The sequence below is a fragment of the Haemaphysalis longicornis genome, unplaced genomic scaffold (genome assembly GCF_048455015.1).
Source record: "Haemaphysalis longicornis isolate Haplotype H1 unplaced genomic scaffold, Haemaphysalis longicornis Haplotype H1 scaffold_7, whole genome shotgun sequence".
NCBI lineage: Eukaryota > Metazoa > Arthropoda > Arachnida > Ixodida > Ixodidae > Haemaphysalis > Haemaphysalis longicornis.
Genome location: NW_027526422.1, coordinates 119402952 through 119427119, shown reverse-complemented (window position 1 = coordinate 119427119; position 24168 = coordinate 119402952). Strand labels below are relative to the sequence as shown.

Genomic DNA, 24168 nt, shown 5'->3' with positions numbered 1-24168 from the left:
TTTCATTCACCTAATTGGCTAGGAAGTACGCCGAATCGCAAATTACAAACAAGCGTGTTTTGTATAATGCACTCCTTGGATTGCGCCCATGCATGGCTTTGCTGGTCGTCCTCAGATTCGCAGAGTGCTCTTTTTAACGAATTAACCTTACCGATCACTGTGTGTGTGTGTGTGTGGGGGGGGGGGGGGTGGCAGAATATACAATTCTTTATTAACAGCAGAGCTATTGAGGCTTCAGCTTGGTTCGATGTTACACACACAAAAAAAACGAAGAAAACAACTCCCCGGCGCGAGCCGCTTGTCGCGACCTTCGCGCAGTGGCTTTAGCAAAAAAGTATACCGAGCGCACGTGAGCGTGCGCCTCGTGAGGAGTCCAAGCGCCGTCCAGGCATGCGCGTGGACTTGCGCCACGTGAGGAGCTCCCGCCCTCATCGTCTTTTGCGAGGCGGACCCATGGCGCTCCGGTCGCTACACGGCTCCTCTCCGTAGAACCGGAGGTCGTTGTGTTGGCGACGTGACATTTTTGGTTGGTTGGGCTTGGGATTCCGGGGCGGGGTTGTTGAGACGGGGAAGGCCCGGGTGGGTCGGAGGGAAGCGACGTAAACTAGCTTGACTCGGTCGGCGGCGACGACGTCTTGGCGGCCGTTAATGTCGAGTGTTGCCATTCGCCGTTTTAAGGAACTTGCATGACTTGCTCTTTCTGCTTCCTCTCTCCTTGGATCCGCTGTCAGCGAGGGGAGAAGCTAGGTCGACCCCATCTCTGCTGTTTCTGCATCAGTATTGCACATTGCACCGCTAGCCAGCTGCGCGAATTTCTCAAACCAAATTCGTTATTTTACAGTTTGTAGACAGTACCTTGCAATTTTTCCGCCTAGTTTTGAGAAGAGCTGTTGTTTTGAGGGGTTCAAACCCACATTTTCTTACAATTTCAGAACTGAAGAGAGGCGCCTAAGATAAAAAAATCGTCTTACTCGCCTGGAGCCTTGTCTTGTGCAAGTTTTCGAGCCGATATTGTACCTCTTTCTCTTTCTGCGGGCGGGCAATGCGTCGCCGTATTACGGGGCAGAGTGTTGGTCGTTCCCAGCGCGAAGCCGGTAATTTTACAGCTGAGTCGTTATAACTTATAAGCCAGTTTGTAGGAGATCTATGCGTGCGCAGATCGAGCGTATAGACCAGAAAACCTCGTAACGTCGATTCAGCTAATTATACCTTCGATGTCTCGCTCCACCTACCATGTGCGTCGTCGGGGTGCGCTAATTACAGCTGCGGCGCACTCTCTTCGCTTACTATCTGCTGTGTCGTCCGGAGTTGGCTCTATAGCCAAGTATACGTGCAAACGACATAATAAACTTCACATAAACTGGAAACAGCCAATGTGAGTCTCTTTGGCATGGGCACGTTATCTTAGTTGCGTTCCGGCCGTGCAAAGCTCCGTTGGTCAACCACACTTACTGAATGAATCGTATACTGATTTCGCTTATTACGCGATTGGGTTCCGTGCACAGCCACCGTCGAACCATGACACGCCAGCAACTGATCGCGGTGGTCATGGTCGGAAAGAATGAGATTCGCGCGAAAACGCAGCGGCGTTTGGCTATGGTGGCTAGTTAAGCTGCCGCCACTCTCAGATGCCGGCGACCACAGCGCCACCGCTAGCTCGGCGCCAAGATGCCAACCGCCGGGGGCGCTGCCGATGTACCTCAGTGCTTCAGTGACATGACTGCCGGTTGCAATTATCTTACTTTTGATTGTATTGACACTTATTCCTCCAACGACGACTACTGTACGTAGTCGCAATGGCGGAATAAGTGGCGACGCAGGTTTTCACCGGTACACTTAAAACAGCCTTTGCCATCTAAGCACAGCAAACAACGGGGAAAAACTTTGAATATCGAACTCAAATTTTTTGCTGTGTTTTTATCAACGTTAAGTTTTGGAAATGTGCCACAACTACACGCATACTTTTTAATTAAAGTGTACAAACGGTTTCAATTCCTTTACAGAATTTGTTTTTGATTGTCATGAAACGCAAATGTTACGTACATCAGCGCGCACACGCTGGCGGCTAACTCAGCGTGCGGGTTTGTGCGCGTGGGGGTCTTTGAAATTCACGTGAAAATGTAATTCCGTCTGTAAATACCATTATTACAGCGGCATACCGTAAGCGTTACAGTGGAGCTGTTTGTGGCTAACGCGCCGTGGATTTCTCATGTGCGCGAACAAAAATATTGGCTGCGTATCTGCTCGTTTCGCTGAAAATGTCGTCGAAAGACGATAGCCCTCTGCCACCTCTTCCACGTAAATGGCTCTCTTCCCCCCACCGCTCACGCTGTTCCCCTCCAGCCTCGTTCCTACCACGATAAACACGGTTGAGATTCGATGAAGTCATTTTAATTTTACCTCGTTCTACTACTCGGGAACTTTTTGTTACTGTTGGGCTTCTTGCAATGCCACAACGAGTGTAGGGTCGGGCGCGGGCGATTTTTGCATTTGTGGGCCAGAACATTGTTTACAACAAGTATTTTTTTATTTAATATTTAAGAAAATCAAGGAGAGGGTACTGCTGATATGTCCATGGGGTTTCTGAGTGCCGCAGCGGTGGCCCTTTCATCTGCTGCCTCATTTCCAGTGATCCCAGCGTGTCCCAGGACCCAACACAGGACCAGTTCAAGTTTTTGGGCATACGCAAACATGGTGGTGTTTAAAATCAGATGGACTACGTAGTTTTTGCTGGGCTTGTGAGCTGACAGTGCACGAACAACACTTAATGAATCTGTATAGATGATGGACCTGGGAATCTGGTTTTTAAGAATGTGTCGTACAACGAGCAAAATTCCACATGCTTCTGCTGAGAAAATGCTGGTGTGTACGCTCATGGTTCTCGAGGCATTAAAGTTCGGACCATGTGCAGCACAAGATACCATGGTGGAGGTTTTAGAAGCGTCACTGTAAAATTCTGCACACGGGTATTTATATCGCAAACACAGAAAATGCTGTAATATTGCAGTTATTGGTGCCCTATTATCAAATTTCTTAAAAGATAGATCAGAAGACACAGAACAAACTTACCAAGGCGGTAGAATGTCTGAAAAATATTATCTGTACACATCTAAAAGCGACACATTAAAATCCGAATCTTCTTCTCTCACTCTAAGCTAAAAGGGCAGAGGAATTAACCATTAACCGACGGGCGATTTGTACACACCGGAGATGTGGAGGTATCATCAAAAACATGCTTAAGAAGATGGTTCTTCAGCGATGAAATTTTAAAAGCCTAAAGAAAGTCCATGTGCGTTCGTTGGTCCTCAAGGCGCCACTTGTTACATTCAGCATATAGACTCACTGGGCTAGTGCGGACAGCACCAGACGCAAGGCGAAGCCCCAAGTGTAGCCCCCAGGTCGACCATTCTTAATGCTGTTTTTGTTGCTGACCCATACACGACACTGCCATTGTCTAGCCGATACCCAACCAAGGCGGTATAAAGGCGCAGAAGGAGATTTTTGTCGGCACCATACGATTAGCTTGAGAGGCCCTTTTCAGATATTTATGCTTTAAGTTGCTTGATTTGAAGGATGAATGTGAGTTTGTGATCAAACACATTACCTAAGAACTTGTGCTCCTTGTTCACGGGAATTGAAACGCCATTAAGAGTAAGGTCTGGACGGAATGGATACCATGCTTTCTAGTGAACACCACGCAAAAGCTCCTTCTAGGATTGAGCTTAAAACCATTGTTGGCTGCCCAGCCGGCACGCTAAGCTGGACTTGACGTTCACAGATTGATATATTACATGATTTAAATATATCTGGACGTCGTCTACATACATGGAGTAAGGAATTGTAGGTGCACTGCTTTTGCAAGAGAGTTCATCTTAACTATGAAAAGAATGCAGCTTAACACTCCACCTTGCGGCACGCCATTTTCTTGCACGTGATCCTTTGAAAGTGCATAACCAATTATCACTTGAAAGGCTCTCTCCGACAAGTAACTAGCAAGGGTGTTTAACATGTTTCCCGAAATACCGATTGACTTGAGGTCACTGAGAATCCCGTAACGCCAAGCGGTGTCATAGGCCTTCTCGATGTCGAAAAACACCGTCAGGCAACACTGAATATGCACGAAGGAATCCTTAATATACGAATCAAGTGCCACAAGTTGGTCGTTCGTGGAGCGCCTAGCCCTCAAGCTTGCCTGGCAGCTATCGTACTCAAGAAAGCACATGAGCCTGCGGTTTATCATCTTCTCGAGAAGCTTGCACAGGCAGCTGGTCAGGGCAGTGGGCGGATAGCTAGTGTGAGAGATAGATTCCTTCCTCTCTTTCAGAAAAACTACAACTGTAGCCTCCCTCCAAGACTTTGGAATGTGCCCTGAAAGCCATATCTTGTTATGTAGGTGAAGGAGTGTTAGAAGAGTGTCTGCGTGTAGGTGCTGTATCATTATATATGTGATGTTATCTGGGCCTGGAGCTGAGGGTTTACACGTGCTCAGAGCAGCCCTCAGCTCATGAAGCGGTAACCAGGAGTTATAAGTTGTTGACTTGTCGTTATCACGTAGAGCCTGGCTTCTTTTCGGTCGATTGTTTGTGTTTTATGAAAGTGTTTGTGTAGTGTGCTGAACTGGACACGTGTTGGAAGTGTTGTGCAAGTCTGCCAGCCTGGTCTTCGAGTGTGCCCTGCTGTGCTGAGTCCTGACCAGAGGCAGGAAGTGTGTTTGCTGTCCTTTAAGTTTACGTATTCGTATCGATATCTTGTGTGTGTCTATGAATGAGTTTATTGATGTTATGAATGAGCGCCAACCATCTCGTTTTGCTTCATGGAACATACGTTTTCCAAACGCCTGTGCCCTTTTGAACAATAAAAGGTTATCCGACGTGGGGAACCGACGGAGGATTCTTCGCGCCTTGTTCTGGGCCTCTCGAGCCCGCCTACAGTCCTCATGCCACCACGGCCTCCTTTGGTTGTGCGGGGCACCAGAGGCGTGAAAAATGGACTTGTCGGCGGTGTTGAGGATGCGCGCCGTGAGTAGTTGGGAAGCTTTTTCCACGTGTATGTGTTTTATGGATGTTTGAAGTAGTTTAGATGTTTCTGTACATGTATTCTAGATTGCTCTTGCTTCATTGAACCAATTATGGGATCATGAACTGCTTGGGCCTTTACCTATGTATGTTAGTGAAGTGGGGAAGTAACTACCATATGGGTCCGTGCCCACGCCCCACTCAAGACAAGGGAAGAGAACTGCAAAACCAATAGCCAAGTCAAGGTATGTGTATGTGTTGTGTCCTATGTTATGGTATGTAGGCTGTTTCTCCTTGAAAAGGCATGCTCTTGAGGATGTTAGAAACTTCTCTATCAGGCGACCTCCGGCATCCGTGCGAGAAGAGCCCCAAAGAGAATTGTGTGCATTAAGGTCGCCTGTGAGGATGTATGGTTCGGTCAGCTGGTCAACCAGCGCCTCGAAGTTGGAGCTCGAAAGTGCAAAATCGGGAGGAATGTAAATGCAGCACGCCGTTATCAACCTAACTATTATTTTGCGAATTGCTACAGCCTCAACGACAGAGTTCAAAGTAATAGGGTGGCATGCTAATTAAGTATTCCCGGGCGATATGACCACACCGCCCGAAGAGTGTGTGCAGCAGTCCCTGTCGTTTTTGAATATCATATAAGTATTCCAGAAAATTGTGTGTGTGTGTGTGTGTGGAATTTAGATGTGTTTTTGGAGGGACATCACACTTGGTTGATTGGAATGCAATAATTCATAGAAATCATCACGATTTTTAAGAAGGTCGCTGCAGTGCCATTGCATGATATTTTCTCATCTCATTATTTCAATTTAGAGCAACCGGAATGATTGAGTGAAACACTTTATTAAGGACGAGAGGCCATGATGCCTCGTGGGGAAGTGAGGATGGTGGAGGGGAAGGAGAAAGGGAACGGTCACAATTCACACAGTGAACACAGTTCTAGTTTTAAGGTCCTATTCACAAGATGCAAAGTTCGCTCTGTCAGTGGCACCAAAGTGCACAGTTTGCACTGTTGACATTGGTCGTGGATGGGCAACCGGAATATGTGCGTGTTTATGTATCGTCTTTCGGGGCTTGAACTCTCGGAGGGGTTTTTTCACCTTCTCTACTGACCTGGACGCCGGATCCCGTTCTTTTGCTGCGATGAAAGCAGGAACGGCTCGGCATCCATGGCGTCATTGGAAGTCATGGGGGTGCCAAGCGGACCAGGCCCCCTAGACTTGGCATTCATTCGGGTGTTCTTCGCCTGTGCTGCCAATACCGATGGCATGGGGAGCGCCAGTGGTGGTATAGGCATCGCGGCGGGGTTGGGACCGTACGAGTCAAAACTCGTCCGAGTCAAACTGCGCCGTAATCATTCCGAGATCAGCTGACTGTGGTCTGTCGTTGGGCGCCTGGACTTGAGCTGGACAGACTAAAGACGTTCTGTCGCGACATCGTCATTAGCCCCAACCACGGTGGAAAAATATATTTTACACCGTGCCCCCAACTAAACCTACCTAAACGTTCGAGGTTTCGCCCGCAACCCTAGTCACAACATCGCTCGAGTCAACGCTCATTCAAAAGCTCCGAAGTAACCCTTTTCATTTCAGCGGACTCGTGCTGCCATCTCTCGGTAGCCCGAGCTCTCTAGTCTTTTGGTCGCCCCCTGTCTATAGTGCCTAGAATGCCAGTAAATTCTAGGCACTATACCCTGGCTCTCTGAAGTGGCCACGCTCTCCGCGGTAGCCTTTTTTGCAACGAGCGCACATAGCCTGCGTTCTCGACAGCGCTGGACTGATGCGTGCTTCGTAACCAAAGCCCCTTTCGCGATACACCTGATCGTACGTGTTCGAGAAAAAATGCAGATAATTTAGAAGTCGCGACAGCTTCCTGGGTGAGCAGTACACCAAACGGATTTCGATGCTAATGCTAGCAATCGGCAGGCACGCGCTCCGCGCTGCCGTGGTCTGCTTTACACACACACACACACACACACACACACACACACACACACACACACACGCACACGCACACGCACGCGCACGCGCACGCGCACGCACGCGCACGCACACGCACACGCACACGCACGCGCACGCACGCACGCACGCACGCACGCACGCACGCACGCACGCACACACGCACGCACGCACGCACGCACGCTCCCGTTAACTGAGACGGTTCGACGTAGGAACGGTGGACCATGACTACTTTCGCCGCTGAATCGCACAGTACTCGGCTCGGTTTGCCGTAGACTACGAAATCGCGTACGCGTGGCTCCAAAATCTACACGCTGTCTTCATTCTCATCTAACGCGTGAAAAACAAGCTTCACCTTTTTGCAACCTGCAGCAAAATGTCCCGTTTCCCTACAGATCAAACACCCAGCGTGCTCTATTCCAAGGCACCGAATCACCATCTCGTGCTCGCCGTAACCCTTCGCTTCTTTGAGCCACTCTTCGATCTTGGCCATAAGCGTACAGGCGAACTCTGAGTATGACCTGCCTTTATCTTTCTCGGCCTGACAGAATTTCTGGCGAAATGCTCCACCTGACAGCCTATACTTCCGCAGAAGACTCGCTTCGATTTCGCAATCTTCCGCATCCTCTCTTGGCAAGCGAGCCATCACGTCGGACGCCTTACCTGCCAAAAGTGTGAGCAAACGTTGGGGCCATTTCTCGCGGCAAAACTCGGCTTTCTGGCACGTGCGCTCGAAAGTGACCAAAAGAAGACCAATGACCTCTCCTACCTTGTAGGTGAAGTCATGAGCTTGACGGAACTTCGTATACAGTGCAAAAAGATGACAACAATAAAAAACCGTCTTTGTTATTAGATGCAACGCATCTCATGCTCGCCCCTCTGTCCTTCCTGCGTCTGTCCGGCGTTGTCCGCACAGCTGCGCCTCTCCTCCTCTCCTCTCTTCGATAGCGAACACTCTCTCCCAAACAGCTGCGGGTTGGCGCAGCCAACACCCGCAGCGCGCTGTCACTCCGTTGCTAGGCGCCGGTGGGCGGCGCTGCGTGCGCTGCGCATGTAGAGTTCCTGTATATAGCTCCCAAAGGGAGCTATATAGAGGAACTCTATGCGCATGTGCAGTACTCTATCTCTCCGCGCTCTCCTCTCCTTCGGGTGCTGTGAATATAAAGCGGCATGCCGTGCTCCGACGGTCTCAGTCGACGGTCGTCCGCATTACGCTTGCACTCTCTCGCAGTACTCGACGATTGCTTGATGCAATCGTCGAGCCCCTAACTGTGCACTTTACGGACCACAAGGCACTCATTCTCGTCTGTAATAAAGACCGTACCTGAGCATACGTGTACTGCATATGCATTGCATGGTGGAAATGGAAAATTACGCCCACCTCCCCTTCGCGTGAGAATCCCTGCTATAAGCGTAATCAATACGATGGAAAACGCCAATGGAACCTCCCATGAGATGCGTTGCATCACACCAGGGTTCCCGCGAGGGGAGGTGGGCGTAATTTTTATCAACTACATGGTTGCTGTCAGTTTTTTTATTGTTGTCACGGCCTTGTAAGGTCGCATGGGCCACTCATTCGAAACGTAAGTCGCTCAATCGCTTCTGACTGCATGCTGCTGTCGCTATGAATCTTAGTTCTCGACAATTCCAAGTGGACAGCTCAACTTTTTCCTACTCGAATTGGATTTCGTGCTTTCAATCTTTTTCTCCTGCTGGAGTCTTTCCCGCTGGAGCTGATGTTCTCGTTTGTCTCTCTAGAGGTAGACTTCGTGCTCTCGCTTTTATCACTGGCGCTCACCGTTTGCAGCCTGACGCTTAGCAGTCTCCTTTTCATTGTTCTGAACAGTTGAGCGCAAAGAATAGATAGGGACTGAAAAATGGATACAAGACAGAGACGCTAATAGAACTGAATTTCATCACTCATACACTCCTTTATAAACACGCTATGAACAGATAAAACCATTTAATTGATCAGCTCAATGTATTCGACAGCCCGTCATCGTCAGTCCCACAGCGAGTAAAGCGTGTATGAGCTCTGGCTTTCTCAACGCTTCCGTAACATCCAGGCGCAACTATTTCGCTGGCTCCAAGAATTGCGTTTTTTCAACGCTTTCAAATTTATAGTTGTATAAAGCAGGGTGTCGAACACGAATGTTTTAGTGTTCGGTTCAGTTTCGGGTTCTAGCCTTTCGGGTTCGTTCCGGGTTCGGTTCCCGAGCACCATTCAGTTCCTGTTCGAACCGGTTCAAACCGGTTCAAACCAGGTTCGAAGAAAAAAACAGGAGTGTTTTTGGCTTTACTTTTTAGTGCTTCGGGTTTGTTCGTTCTTCTGTCAGGTCGGTATAAAAACAACTGCAAAATGTAGGTTCGTTTCGTGAATGTTGACTTGGCCAACTTGACAGTTTTCCATGGTTTCGTAAATGTTGACTTGGCCAACTACTGCAGAGTATTTTCTATGGGAGGCAAGCGATTACACACTAATTGATGCGAAATAAAAGTTTTGCAGGGACACTTCAGGCTGATTACGTGCTAAGTGTGAAAGCATTACTATTTATTACCGCAAGTTTACATTTATTAATTTGTTTTATTTTATTAATATAATTAAATTCAATTTTATTCTTGGGTCATAAATCCTCAGCTTCATAAAACGCAGTTGCTTTCTTTAGGAAAACAACAACAATGGCTCCACGCAGCCGCCGCGGTGCTGCTTTGTGCTTCATTCCCATCGCCGCCCAGTGACGAGCCACACCTCGTCTCCAAATAATGCATCCTTGTGCAGCCTCTTTGGCTGCCAGGAAACTTTCCTGGATAGCACAGAGCCTGCCCGTGCGCCATATTTTTTGGTACCATCAAATGTCGCACACGCACGCACGCACTCACGCACGACGTCTGTGCAACGCTGGCTTTCCCGCAGAATGGTTGGCTTTCATTGTGGAAGCCTGATTAAAGATGCAAATTCAGAGGACAGGCAGCTTGAATAAACCTTAACGCAAGAGGGCGTGGCCTGTGGTCGTGCCTTACGTACACAACCTGTGCCACCGCCTGAAGGAAGTGGCGAGAAGATGCGGCATCCGAATTTCATCGGCGCCAGGAAAGCTTGCACGTGTGTGCATGATAGTGAACAAAGAAGCTGAAAAAGCTGGCTGCACAACAAAGCACGCTACAGGCTTCGTGGAATGTAAAGTCGGTGTGGTATCGAGGATTCCACTGGGTTGTGGAAAATGCTACGTCGGACAGACGGGCATTAATCAGCGATTGAAAGAGCATTTCGCAGCCGTAAATTCATTGTCGGGGGAAGAACATTTGGCAGTTCACCGCCGGCGGTGCTCTTTCACGCTTTACTTTCAGAGAACACACGTCCTCGCACGTTTAGGGCGCAACAGCAAAGAGAAATCTTCGAGGCGTTTTGTATTACCAAGGAAAATGACGATTGCGTGAGCACACCCTCTCTAGGTTTGCACTCAAAAGAAAAAGCCAATGTACAGCTACAGTCACATTCTTTGTGACAGCTGCACCATCCGTCTCTTTTCAGCTTTTCGGCGCATTTATATGTTTGTTGCATTTCTCGTCAATAAAGCCCCAGTTGATGTTCAGCGCTCGACCTGTGCAACTGTCCCTTCTTGTGTCCCCGTCCTGTCGCGCTTTCTACCGTGTCGGAGGAAGGGCTAGAATTTCATGTTGCACGAACAGTAGGCGGTAGTGCAACGCCCAGGCGAATTCTTTCTCCGGAGGGCGACCTCCTCACGGAGGGTTAAGCAGGATGCATCCCACACGGATGAAGATGCGCACGCGTGGAGCTCCGAAGAGACTCTTTTTTTAAGTAGAAGAGTGTCCTGCAGTGACAGCTGCAGAAGCGGGAACGGGTACACTACTTGCGGGGGATGAGCGGCCAAGTCGGCATTAATGGGTGTGGGCGTGCTATACGGCGGGCCCACAGGATGTGAATAGGGCACGAGAACGATTTCAGTATCCGGTGCACATCGCATGTAATGTCTAATGTACGCCTGCACGCCGTATCTCTGAGTAGCATGAGTGGAATCCGTGTATATGATCAGGCAAAATGATGGGGCCACACAAAGACGAGAGCCGGTGGCGCACAAGCCATCACGGACGGCGACAAGCTCTGTCAAAACCGACGGAAGTCCTGCCTCCGTAACATAAGTGCATGCCTAATTTAGCGACGGTACAATGATCAGGATTTCTCAAATAATTGAATAGATCAAATAGTTGGCCGATATATATTAACATTATTTGTTTTATTGGACGTTTTACTTGCAGGACGTATGCTTCTTGTGCGTATGTATGTATGTATGTATGTATGTATGTATGTATGTATGTATGTATGTATGTATGTATGTATGTATGTATGTATGTATGTATGTATGTATGTATGTATGTATGTACGTACGTACGTACGTACGCATGTATGTATGTACGTACGTACGTACGTACGCATGTATGTATGTATGCATGTATGTATGTATGTATGTATGTATGTATGTATGTATGTATGTATGTATGTATGTATGTATGTATGTATGTATGTATGTATGTATGTATGCATGTAGGCATGTATGTATGTACATCTGAATGTATGTAACCTTGTAAATAATCAAATAATGCAACCAACACTTATCGCTAAGATGATGGAACCGGCCACTGTGCAAGAAGAGCTTTCAAGATTATACAAGCTCCCCTTTCCCCGTCCCCCTTCTCTGCATCTCCGCTGAGTAGCATGTAGGCGACATGCCGGGAGACCTGTCTTCGTCTAATATTGTTGTAACATTTATTATGAATAGGACGGCACTAGGCCTGTTGCGGTGGGAGGGGGAAAAGGGAAGGGGGTTACGTGCGTCGCACTATGGAGGCTTCACACGCAAATGTCCACAGTGAGAGTAGAATTATCTTGTGGTCGTGTAAAAAGCTTTTTTTTCTCTCTGTCATGTATACATGCATGTATGTATGCATATATGTATGCGTGCATGTATGTAGGTACGTATGAATTAGAATTTAACTCGACACTTTTCGGGAAGGAGGAGGAGGAATAAACGTGTCTCTAAATTAGTCAGCCCTGGATAAGAGTCCTCATTCCAGGACCCCTTGAGTCCGTCCGGCTTCTGGCTCGCTGTACCAGTCTATGCTGGTCGTCAGGGTCCAAGCTGGACAGTGCTCTCTCCCAGTGCTCAAGGGAGAGGAGGGGAAGGGCAGAAGGCGTAGGTAGGAGTTCTTATCACAGCCCCACATGATATGGTAGAGGGTTCCCGGAGCCTCGCAGAAGCGGCATTGCGAGGAGTACAGGGTGGGGGCCAGAATGTGGGCTCTAGTAGGGTGGGGAAATGTGTTTGGATGCCTCGGAGATGACGCTCTTGTTCTTTAGTGAGGATTTTGTGCACAGGAAAATATAGTGTTCGTTCCAGACGGTAATTTTGAGTGATTTGGTGGAACGACAAGAGGGGGCAGACATGCCATTGCTCGCCGAGCTCCTGGCTTGCTCGGTGGGTCAACTCTCGGGCACGGTGGTGGGCAGCTTCGTTTCCAGATACGGCTGAGTGGGCTGGAGCCCAAATAATGTCTACGGGATGTCGAGGAGGATGCTGGAGAAAAAATGTTCTGGCAGGTCATGGTATGCAACCGTTGAAGAAGGTTCTACATGCTTGTTGGCTGTCTCTGATTATTATTTCTGCCGAAGTTTGTGCAATCGCTAGGGAGATGGCCGCTTCCTCCGCCTGCAGAGAGTGGGTGGTAGGAATTGATGCAAGTGTAACGAGGTCTTCCGTAGTAAAAACCACAGCGGCCATAGCCCCTCGCCCGGGATCTGAAGCGGCGTCTGTGTAGACTGTGGCAGAGCTTCGGCCGTATAGATTTAGAGTAGCTTTCGCTCGGGCTTCCCTACGAGCCTCGTGATGTGTCAGATGCATGTTGCGTGGCAGTGGGGCCACATCAATGAACTTGCGAACATCATCGGGAAGCTGAGTCGCATCGGCCTGCGGGTGTTGCAGAGGAGAGCGCAGTTGCAGTTGAGACAGAATGGCTCTACCGGTAGGGGCAGTGCTGAGGCGTAAGAGTTGGCTCAAATGCTGGGCTTCGAACGGTTCACCTAAGGTATTGTGGTCTCCCAACCGCAAGAGTTTCTGCGTTGAGGTGGTAACAGGTAGTCTTAATGCTAGTTTGTACGCCTTGCGTCACAGGGCTTCCACTTTGTTCTTTTTGGTCTTGGAGAGTATGGCGTAGGAGAGGGAGCAAGTTACCCTAGACACGACGAAGGTATGAACCAGCCTTAGTACATCCTCCTCTGGCATATGCCTCGTCTTGGTACGAATCCTGCAGATCGTGTGGGATACTTGCTCAATGGTGTTCTTAAGTCTGTTGAACAGTTGGATGTTCGAACGAACTGCTTGGAAAAGCATGCCCAAAATCCTGACTTGTGGAGTAAGAACAATTACACGGCCATCCATGTGTAAGGAGATGGTTGGCGACCCAGGAGGGAGTTTATTCCTTGCTGAAACGATCAGCAGCCCCGATTTCTGCTGGGAGCATTCTAGGCCACACTGCCGTGCACATTGAATGACTATGTCAACCGCCTGTTGCATATTGTTCTTCATGTCCCCTACTGATCCATGAATGACTCATATGGTAACATCGTCCGCATATAATCCATGACGTATGTCTGGTACGGCAGCCAGGACTGGAGGGAGACCAATGAAGGCTATGGTAAATAGCAAGGGGAACAGGACGGCACCCTGGGGTGTTCCCTTGTTTCCGAGGTAAACGGGATCTGATTTCGGTTCACCCACCCTGAGATTAGCTTTTCGGCCGTCAAGGAAGTCTCGAACGTGGGTACAGGTACGTTTCCCGCAGTTTAGGCTGCTTAGCTATTTGAGTATAACTGTGTAGCTGACATCATCGAATGCCTCTTTTAAATCTAGGGCTAGTATGGCTTTTGGGTGGTCCTGGGAGGCTTTAAGCATGACCTCTTCTTTAAGTTGAAGAAGGATGTCCTGGGTACAGAGGTGACTGCGAAATCCACACATGGTATGAGGAGACATGTTGTGCTGTTCGAGATAGTTCTGTAGCCTTTGTGGATGATGTGTTCCAATAGCTTCCCCAAACAAAAGGTTAGAGAGATAGGGCGTAGATTTCCTGTGCTAGGTGGTCTTCCAGGCTTTGGAATAAGGCACACTTCAGCATCTTCTATTTTTTCGGGAGTCGACCTGACCTCCACACCGTGTTGAGATGGCCCGTGAGGTCAATAGTAGAGTGGTTATCTAAGTTAGCCAGCAGCTTATTTGTTATGCCGTTCCCTGCTGGAGCAGTGTTGCACCTGATGATGTGAACGACCGCTTTGACTTCGTGAACGTAAATGCCCTCATCCAGTTTAACATTGGGCTGCCCTGTATATGGAGGTAGTGGGGTTGTGGGATAGACCGGGAGCTATTTCTCCTGGAAGGGCTTCATGTGGTGAGCAGAATCCCCTGGGTGGGTGTGAATTACGTTTCGCATGATGTGATTCGTTTCTGTTTTGCTTTTGGAAGGGTCGATTAGATATAGTAGCAGTCTCGGGGGTGGCGTAAAAGTCCATATGGTTTCACAGGATGAGAATATTTACTTTTAAATCGTCTCTGCGGCCACGATGTTTTGTAAATAATCAAATAATGCAACCAACACTTTTATCTGAGATAATGGGGACGGCCATGGTCCAAGAAGAGCTTTTAGAAATATACAAGCTCCCCTTTCCTTTCCCCGTCTCCTTTCTCCCCATCTCCGCTGAGTAGCATGTAGGCGCCATGCCGGCAGACCTCTCTGTCTTCGTCTAATAAAAAGCTTTTTTTCATTCTGCAATGTGTACTATATGCATGTATGTATGCGCGCATGTATTTATGTACTAATGAATTAGAATTTAACACGAATATTTTCGGGGCTGGCGTAAAAGTCCCGATGGTTTCGCAGGATGAGAATAGTTAGTTGTAAATTGTCTCTGCGACCACAATGTCTTGTAAATAATTAAATTCTCTGAGATAATGGTGACGGCCATGGTCCAAAAGGGCTTTCAAGAATATTGTATCCCCCCTTTCCCCATCCCTCTTCTCCGAATCTCCTCTGAGTAGCATGTAGGCGACATGCCAGCAGACCCCTCTGTCTTCGTCTAGTGAAAGGTTTTTTCCTCTCTGTCATGTATATATGCATGTATGTATGCATGTATGTATGCGTGCATGTATGTATGTACTAATGAATTACAATTTAACACGAAATTTTTCGGGCGTAGCGTAAAAGTGCCGATGGTTTCGCAGGATGAGAATATTTACTTTTAAATCGTCTCTGCGACCACGATGTCTTTTAAATAATCAAATAATTGAACCAACACTTCTCTGAGATAATGGGGAGGGCCATGGTCCAAGAAGAGCTTTCAGAAATATAGAATCTCCCCTTTCCTTTCCCCGTCCCCTTTCTCCCCATCTTCGGTGAGTAGCACGTTTAGGCGACTTGCGGCATGCCTCTCTGCTTTCATCTAATAATCGGCTTTTTTCTCTCTGACATGTATGTATGCATGTATGCATGCATATATGTATACATTTAGGTATGCATGAATGCATGCATGTATGCATGAGGACTGCTGTACGCAAAATATAATCTCCATACATCAACTCCATGCACGCCAACGCCAGGCATGACGCATAGAGGTATTCCGGACCTTAGAGCAGGTGTTTTAAAACAACTAGCTGTGGTACGGAAGTTCTAAACCTATGGTATTTGTGGACGGTTGATATCGCCCACTGATGCTCGGAAACGGCGTCGTAAAATTCTAGCCGGATACAACGGTGACGCATAGCTGGGTGCTTATGTATATGCGCCCATTTTCTTCTTAATTTTTGCCGTAGCTTCACGATGTTGGCTGTGCACCCATAAATTGTTAATCAGCTAATAGAAAGGACAGAAATTTCCGCAGCTGGACGTGTTTGTCAAAGCGAGGCACTTGTGCCGGCAACGGGTACTGGCGGCATAGGAAGAGTCTACCACTTTTTTTCTGTTCTTTCATCAGTGTGGAAAAACAAGAGCTGCGGTAGCTTTAGCCGTGGAGTGGAAATCATGCAGCTAAGCACGCGTAGGAGTAGCGGACGCGGATTTTCACGCAGAGTTGGCAGGCGTATTTAAAATAGAAGTGATCTGCATTCATGTCGAGATATTTTTTTTCTTGCGTATTGCTTTCCTTCCCACTCCCTTCATTTTACCAGGACGGTGAGGGGGGGCGGGACGGCTGGATTAGCTGGAACTAAGTCCGGGAACGGTACATAAATCGGTTCTACTGGAACTGAGCCCACAAATAAAGCAAAAAATCGCTGTTCCAAGACAGACTTGATATACATATCTTGGATGTTCCTTACTGCATTAGCGGAATGAAAACTTTCATCACAACAATGAACACTGCTCAAAAGACGTGGACACAAGAAGAAATTAAAGAGACATAGGACCACGTCTGCCGGACTGCGCCATGTGCCTCTACTTTTCTTGGCACTATTTTGGGCAGTTTTTATCGTCTTACTTCTTTCTCTGCGCAAAAAAAGGAACACTCCGGAAAGTCACATTTTGGTTGGTTCTAGAGCCAATTCAAAATCACGTGCGGCGGTAAAACGCGCCTCAAAGCGAAGGTGCATCAACTGGACATCTATGTCAAAAGAATGGTGCCTTGTAAGGGGGGAAGGAGCTCGTAGCATAACTGCGAGATACACAGAGCAACCAGGAACCATTCAGAGGGATTCCGTAGCATGCATTGCAAGAAGACGGAACGTGCTCATTGTTATTTTTGGTGCACTGTAAGCCATCACGGCGACGGTACTAAAGCAGCTACAAAACAAAACCATTCAGCAGAAGTGACCTTTACTCATCTCGTAAACATACGAGTTAGAGAGCAATAAATAACCTCCAGCATGTGTTCTACACACTCTCGTCGTTTTGCTTCCCTTGTTTACGCGTACGCTTGGTTCATTATCATGATATATGTACGGTGCACAGTTGCACGTCCGGGACCTAAATGCGCTTTTTTGTTGTTTTAATTCTGCGTACTGCTCAGTGCGCGCAGAGATACTCCCGGAACCTCGTTATTTTAGGCAGGGAAGCATCACGTGACTGGTGTAATGTGCAGTACTGGCTTCGGGCATAAAAAGAGGCTGAGGGTGTTTAAAAACTGAGGGCAGTACTACCTTCCCATTGTACTGACCGGCACTCCCAGAGGTCTACGCAGACCTTCAGGTACGTACGCTTGAAGCGGTAATCGTATGAACGTGAGCATTCCGTGTAGCAAGCCCCCGATGTTTTTCAGATGAAGGTGCAAAGCGAAAACGCCCGTGTGTCGTCATTTCGTCGCGCTTTCAAGATGGGATGTTAAATTACAATATTTCTCCAATGGGAATTTGAACTTAATTTCACGGGCCTTGAGAAACGAGAAAAAGATGTCCCGAGGTAGAGTTTTTCTACTTCATATACGATTACAAATACGCAGGACCGGTTATTCTAGCAAAACCATATATAGGTAAACACGTACCGCTATAAGCTGCAATACAACTAACGTTTGAGTTCAGGCTAGTTGGTTCTTCATATAAGGTGAAACCTGCGCTGAAACGAAAACAGTAAAAGAAGACACAGGCACGAGCGCTGGCTATCAACTGAGCACGCTTTATTGCTCCCGGGAATGTGAAATGACCTCACATGAAATGACTATATAATGACCTCACACCTCGTGAGTGAAGGAAACACAGAAAACACCATAAAACAGCATTTTAAAAATCGTAAAAAAGGGTGCTATAAAAATCATGTATCCCTCTGTCTAGGGACGACGAAGGTTGAGCGCGAAGCCTTCTCGTGACGGACTTTTTGGTTGTGTCTTAGTTTTCCAAATCTCGTCGACTATGTCGAAATTGGCCAATCGGATAGACAGCGGCTTGGAGTCCGTGTTGGAGTGCGGTCAAGGGACGCGTTTTTTTCTTTCACTTCACTCACTATCATTCATTATCATTGTCAAAGAAAGTTGGCTTTCCAGCAGGGTGTTTTCTCGTTACAGATGCATCAGTGAGAACATTAAAGCTACGCTTTAAAAGTGCGCACTAGCGATCAAAAGGAGCCACTATTAGCGGGGACTTTGTCGAAGATGCTGATGCAAGAACTGGAATTGATTACGAAGCAAGGGTTAGTGCAGTTACGACGAAGACGTGTTTGAAAGGCTGGGGCGCCCGTTCAGTTTTTCGCCATCCTCGTCGTAACTGCGCTAAACCTTGTTTCATAATCATGAACCAAATCGTCCAACAACATGTTTTATTGAACTGACACTGTCTTCAAATCGGGTTACGGTTGTATTTGGAGCGGATGAGTGCCTGTCCTAGTATTATTTCGAGTTTTATAAAATTTGCGAAATGTATATGTAATTAAAATTGTAGAGATAGAACTGTACAAAGTGTTTCTGCACCTAAGCTAAAAAACTACGCATAATTTTCTGCTCGACAGTTTAAGTTTTTTTGTTTAATGAGTATCATATGGGTCGGAGGGAGGGAACTTGCACATGAAATTACGGGATCCAACAGAAAAAAAAAGTTTGGCGTAATGGTTTTGTTTACATTATTTTGTTGGTGCAACAACTGTAGTAAAGCTGAAGCTTTGTAGCCATTTGTTTTTTCGTGCTTCCCAAAGCTCACTACTAAATACTAGTTTGTCCGTAAACACTGAAAAAGATGTATATTTTCGTCGTGTCTTTTTGCAGCAAACAGAAACCTGCAAGAAAAATAACGACGTCGAGGCAAAGCCGGAGCGGAATCATGAAGCTGACAGCGACGCTGTTCTGCCTTTGCTGTAAGAATTAGTACACATTTGTCAAATGAATGTTATGGCAGTGCCGCTCCGCTCACAGAGCATAGCCCTTTTCCCACTGATGGTTGCCAAAGCCAATTTGGAGGCCTACGCACCGCAGAAACACCTTGGTAACGAGTGCAGCTTCTTGTTTTCGGTGCATACCTACAAAACGGAAAGGTCACCCTCCGGGGTTTATGAGAATCGGTAATAACTAAAACATACCGAGTTTGCTGTGCTTTAGTTGGAAAAACCCCTGCCTCGCGGAAATCAAGAGGTTTTTCCCTCGATCATTCTGGCAGCGGATGAACGTATTGAAGTGGGAATTGATGAAAGTGGGAATTAATGCCATTATGTTCATGTACAGTGAGGGAGGTTAGTTATAATCCACCCATCGAATGTAAAGAAAAAAAATGCTAGAACCTTGGCTAGGCAGATAAATGTGAGAACTCTTCCTGGATCTTTCGTGCAAGTCTATCGCATTTAGGGCGTTGCGGCGTCTAATATGACGTTTAAATGTTGCATTAAAAAAGAGGAGACAAGGGGTTTTGCTTATTTGAGCAGCGACATTTAGACCCAGTGCGTCCGAGGCACGGCCGCCACTCCGTTCTATATCCTGTAAAGAACGCTAAGTGCCGCCGATCCTAACTTCTCAATTTCTACATGGTATATCATACTGCTTATGAGCAGAGACCGGAACTTTATGCACGGAAAATCAAGGCTTTCGGAGCTTATAATAGACACTGAAAGTCATGTAGGCATATACAGGTATCAAGAACTCTTGTTTGGACATATATAGGCCAAATTCGCATTTACTTGAGCGGCGTATTTTAGGGCACATTCTTCACTAGCAATGAAAACAGCGGACAAATATTGCGGTATGGGAAAGTAATTTTATTTTTCATAAAAATGGGCCCCACAAGAGCCGCAATTTTAACAGATTTAGGTCAAAGTTGGGTGATTCTGCACTAAAATAACGACTTAACAGCAATAAAAAGTGAGCCGTAACAAGGTTTTACGGCATAAAGTTGTACTTCATTCAGACTATATTTCAGTGCAAAAAGAAAAAAAAAGCGCTCAACGTCCACGGATGTTAACGGAGCGTATATATAATTGTACCTTGAAACGCTCTATGATATAATTCCATCTGTACTAGCAACGTTTGCCGCTCAGAGCCTTTGGTAGTTCTTTTACCACATGACATCCAGCAGGAACTTTGTGTAATATGTCCGGGACGCGTATTGCCAAACCATGTCCCGTAGGGGCCCAGGCCGACCACACCCCCTAAGCAGGGGCGCAGCCAAAGAGATTAAAAAAATTGCAATTTTTTAACCTCCTTGGACGCAGCACCGTGACGTCTCTACCTTTATGTGCGCGACTTCATGCGAGGTGGATTTTTTCTTTTTTCCCCCTCCCCTCGTTTCGACTGCTTGGCAGGCGGCCGATGGTTTCGCTCCGTGGGCGGGGCTGGCCTGCGGCGCTGGGGAAGCTGACGCACATGTGGTAGAAGCTAACCTCTTGTACCTGAGCCCCTGATCTCTCCGCGCTCTTCTTGCGCACCTGCAAGTTGACGCTGACCTCCGATCGTGTTCCTAAATAAGCGCTCGACTCGGTGCTCGAAGTGCGCGCGCGCGGATGGACGCTTTCACGCGCATGTGGCCATTATACACGGTCCGGAAAGCGAACACCCTCATTGAAAGCTCATTCTACAGCACACAGAAGGGTATACAATTGAGTTGGGTGCTCTTTCACTATATACACAGCTCGAAACACGATTCGGTGCTGCAGGTAAGGATTACAAGAAAGGCAGCCAATTACCCATGACTACATTTACAAACTGTCCTACTCTTGCGAAATATTACAGCTGCATGAGCTGCTACATTTTGGCACTTTCATAAGCACTATTACATTGAATTTCGTTAACATTAACTTCATTGCATTATTCTTTATCAGGAACAGTGCCACTAAGGAAAACATTGACATTTTGTTAACAGCAATGGAAGGTGTGATCGTTCTTGCAAGGGTGATACATTGATAAGAAAGACACCAGCTCAAACGCACACGTTTTACACTCGGTCATGAATTCTGCATAATTTGCACTGCTGGTCATAACAATTTAGGGAAACAATATCGAAAATATATACCAACCAAGGGCTAAGTAATAGTTGGATTGTACAGCAACTGAAGTACTTGAGGAGTTTGATATATGTCTTCTGTACAGGGCTATTGACCACACTCTCTTCACTGAAGCCACCAGGCCGAGTTTGCTATCAGTAATCATGCGTGCTACCACTCACGCTGTTACCAATGTCGATTAGTTATTTTTAACAATTTGTGCTTCATGCACACAGACATTTTGCTGCATAAGATACGTTATTTATAAATAGACAGCTCCAGCAGGATCCGAATGGCGCTGATGTCCCCCCTGTAATCGGGAAGGCACACCAAATCGTTACCACTTAATTTGGCTCTGTCCATTATTCGACCGTAATCGCCACCAGCTTTTAACTCTAGGTCCCGCCCCTGCGACTGAAAAGGAACATGTTAGTCGGGTCCGTGACGATCCCACCGCACTAGAAGCAATTACCGAGTACGCCCTTGAAAACAGACTCTACAAATTGGTGTAGCAGCCTGGCCGACTTTCCCGTTCGGTATACAATGTGAACTGTCTGCAGAGTGCACTGTTTCCAGTGTGAACCGCATTGTCCACAGTGTGAACTGTACATTTAAGTGTGAACTGTGCGTTTTGCTGCCACTGACTGACTTTAATGTGTTCATTTTGCGATTAGGACCCCAAGACTGCAACTGGGTTCATTGTGCGAGTTATGACCTTCCCCTTTTCTCCTCATCCTTGCTCCCCCGGGGCCCCATGGCCTCTCATTTAATGCAGTGTTACACTCACTCAGATACGTATATTCTTTTCGCTGGGACTAATGAGTAGTTGCCCGTGAGCTTGAAGTCACGGTAGTCGCAGCAGAGATAAAACTAAGTAAAAAAGTTATCTCCTTGGCACACTATTTTTACGACAGTGATCTCGGAGTCCAAATAGCGGCAAAAAATTGTCACTTTTAGAGATCCACTGATGGGTATAGATGAGCAGTTTGTGTCTGTTTCCTGCGACGCATTTTTAGCTACCACATATATATATTTCTGTAGTGTCTGGCCTTTTAATTCGCCAGCATTGTGTCACAGCTCGTGCCTCAACTGTAAGCCACACACACGGAAAAAAGTATACAAATGTATAAGCAAGAAATAGCACGAATAAAAATATAAATAGTACAACACAAGTTGCCCGCGGAGCGAAACCATCGGCCATCCGCAAAGCAGCCGAAACGAGGGGAGGGGGAAAAAGAAAAAAAAATACACCTCGCATGAAGTCGCGCACATATAGGTAGAGACGTCACGGTGCTGCGTCCAAGGAGGTTAAAAAATTGCAATTTTTTAACCCCATTGGCTGCGCCCCTGCTTTAGGGGTGTGGTCGGCCTGGGCCCCTACGGGATATGGTTTGGGAAAACGCGTCCGGGACAAATATAAGGTTCGGAACAGCTCTATCGGCAATTGGTCCTTCAGGGATGGCGGTCGACTTGTCCCGCACCTCCGAAGAAAGCTCAGCATACTGATTCTAAGTGGTGCCCAAGTTTTCCGCTGGGGAATGCTTTTTGCTCAGAATGGAAAATAAGCGCACGAAGGTGCTCACTTGTGCTCAAGTGTACAGGGGTATATAATAGTCTGGGTGGCGACGCTTTTGTCGGCTGAAAAGCTGTGAATCACCCACAAGTGTTTGTTGTAAAAGCCTTGCACCGTTAGTCGTGTTCTTGGAGGTAACTGGTGGAAGAGGCACAATCGGCAACTGCTCCTTGAGGACGATACCAATGAATCACATGGATAGCGCTGAAAAGTGCATTGATTCCGAATAAAAAAAAATGCGAATTGGATGCCCAGAATAGCCGCTGGGAATAACACTCTTCATGCTCTTCATGCCGATTAGCAGCATTAGACAACGCGCCAGATTATTTTGAGCTAACCCGTATTGCTAGATTGTAAACGACCTTCAAAGTTTCTTGACGCGGCAGATGACGGTTGTTGCGACCAGACTGAAGAACTGAGGAGCTCGTTCTATAACCCCTTTCACTGGTTCCTTCTTGGTCCTAATGTGCTGCTTCTCGACGACCAACAGTGTTCCGGTGATGGGCGGCTCGTTGAGCTCTTGCTTTTGGCGTCACTTAGAAACTGTCGTGGGTTAGATGTTCACGTGGTTTTCATTGGTCAGCATCTTCGACCTTAAGGGGCGCATGCGCTGTTGGGTCGAGTTCATTCCTTTCTTTGCGTGTTTTTTTATTGCGTTAGATGCTAACAGGGCATGTTGGAAAAAGTTTTCACAATTGGTTCCGGGACACACCGCGGCAGAATAACATAGAACGAAAAGCTCATGCTGACATCTAACGGCGACGTTGGCTGCGGTGTCCATGCGTTCGGACCTCTGGCATCTTGCTTTAGTTGCTCGGGTTAACCTGAGGAGGGGTGGCGACGGATCGAGCGCGGGTTTCCGCGTCTCGGCGTGATTGGTACGGTGCGTGAATTCTCCTTGAAAACAGTGTGAGACAAAGCTGAGTAGCGGGCTTCTTAAGCGAGGAGAGTTTTAGCGGAACATATATAGACGCGGAAAACGCTAAGAATGAATATATAACTCAAAAAGGCACATTTAGGCGCTAGAAAGACGGTGTACTACGAACCTCAAAATAGGCACTTATATATGCGCAATAAAAAAAAATTGCTTCGAAGGTTTCATTTCTCTTATATCATGCTTATATGTTAAATAAGCTTGAAATGGACTCAAGGAAAAGTTAGGCATTTTGCCTAAAGCTCCGGGGGCATCTACTTATGAGACTTCTGCTACCATGAAACTTGATCCGAATTCAGCGCTGGCTATCTCTAGCTTTGGAATAAACAGGGCATATTTTGCATATCCGAGGGAAGCATATTAGAGGACCAGAGGTAACCGAGCCGCGTTGCTCGTCGCGCATACGTATTTGGAGACCCCGTGGTAGAAGGAGAGAATGGAAGGAGCTGGATTTTAAGGGAGTACTGACACAAAAGTTTATGTTATCTTTTTATTGCCTTTTCTGAAACAGCACGCCCAGTAGTTGTGCGCGGAATACCCTAATTACATAGAACGGCCCGAAAATCGTCGGTATCGGCTTCCATTGCTTCGAGCCCGAAGGGGCGTACACGAAAACTACGCCATGACCTTAATGTTTTCTGCGGACGTCAAAACACTGCGGACACCTCCCCGCCACCGAAGCTGAGCGTCTGAGCTGCCTGAAGGAGTTTAGGCGTACCATTGCGGCGGATATTC

At 47.2% G+C, this 24168-nt stretch overlaps 1 long non-coding RNA gene across 2 annotated transcripts in view; it reads left to right on the top strand.

The window, feature by feature from the left end:
- Positions 1-17091: 17091 nt before the first annotated feature.
- LOC144146886 (uncharacterized) overlaps positions 17092-24168 on the top strand; it is a 41401-nt gene continuing 34324 nt past the window's right edge. The window contains exons 1-2 of one of the 2 annotated variants that reach the window (XR_013317752.1): positions 17092-17224; positions 18726-18814. This is a non-coding gene — a long non-coding RNA (uncharacterized LOC144146886). The remainder of the gene's footprint in view (positions 17225-18725; positions 18815-24168) is intronic. The other variant, XR_013317753.1, reaches the window with a different exon arrangement.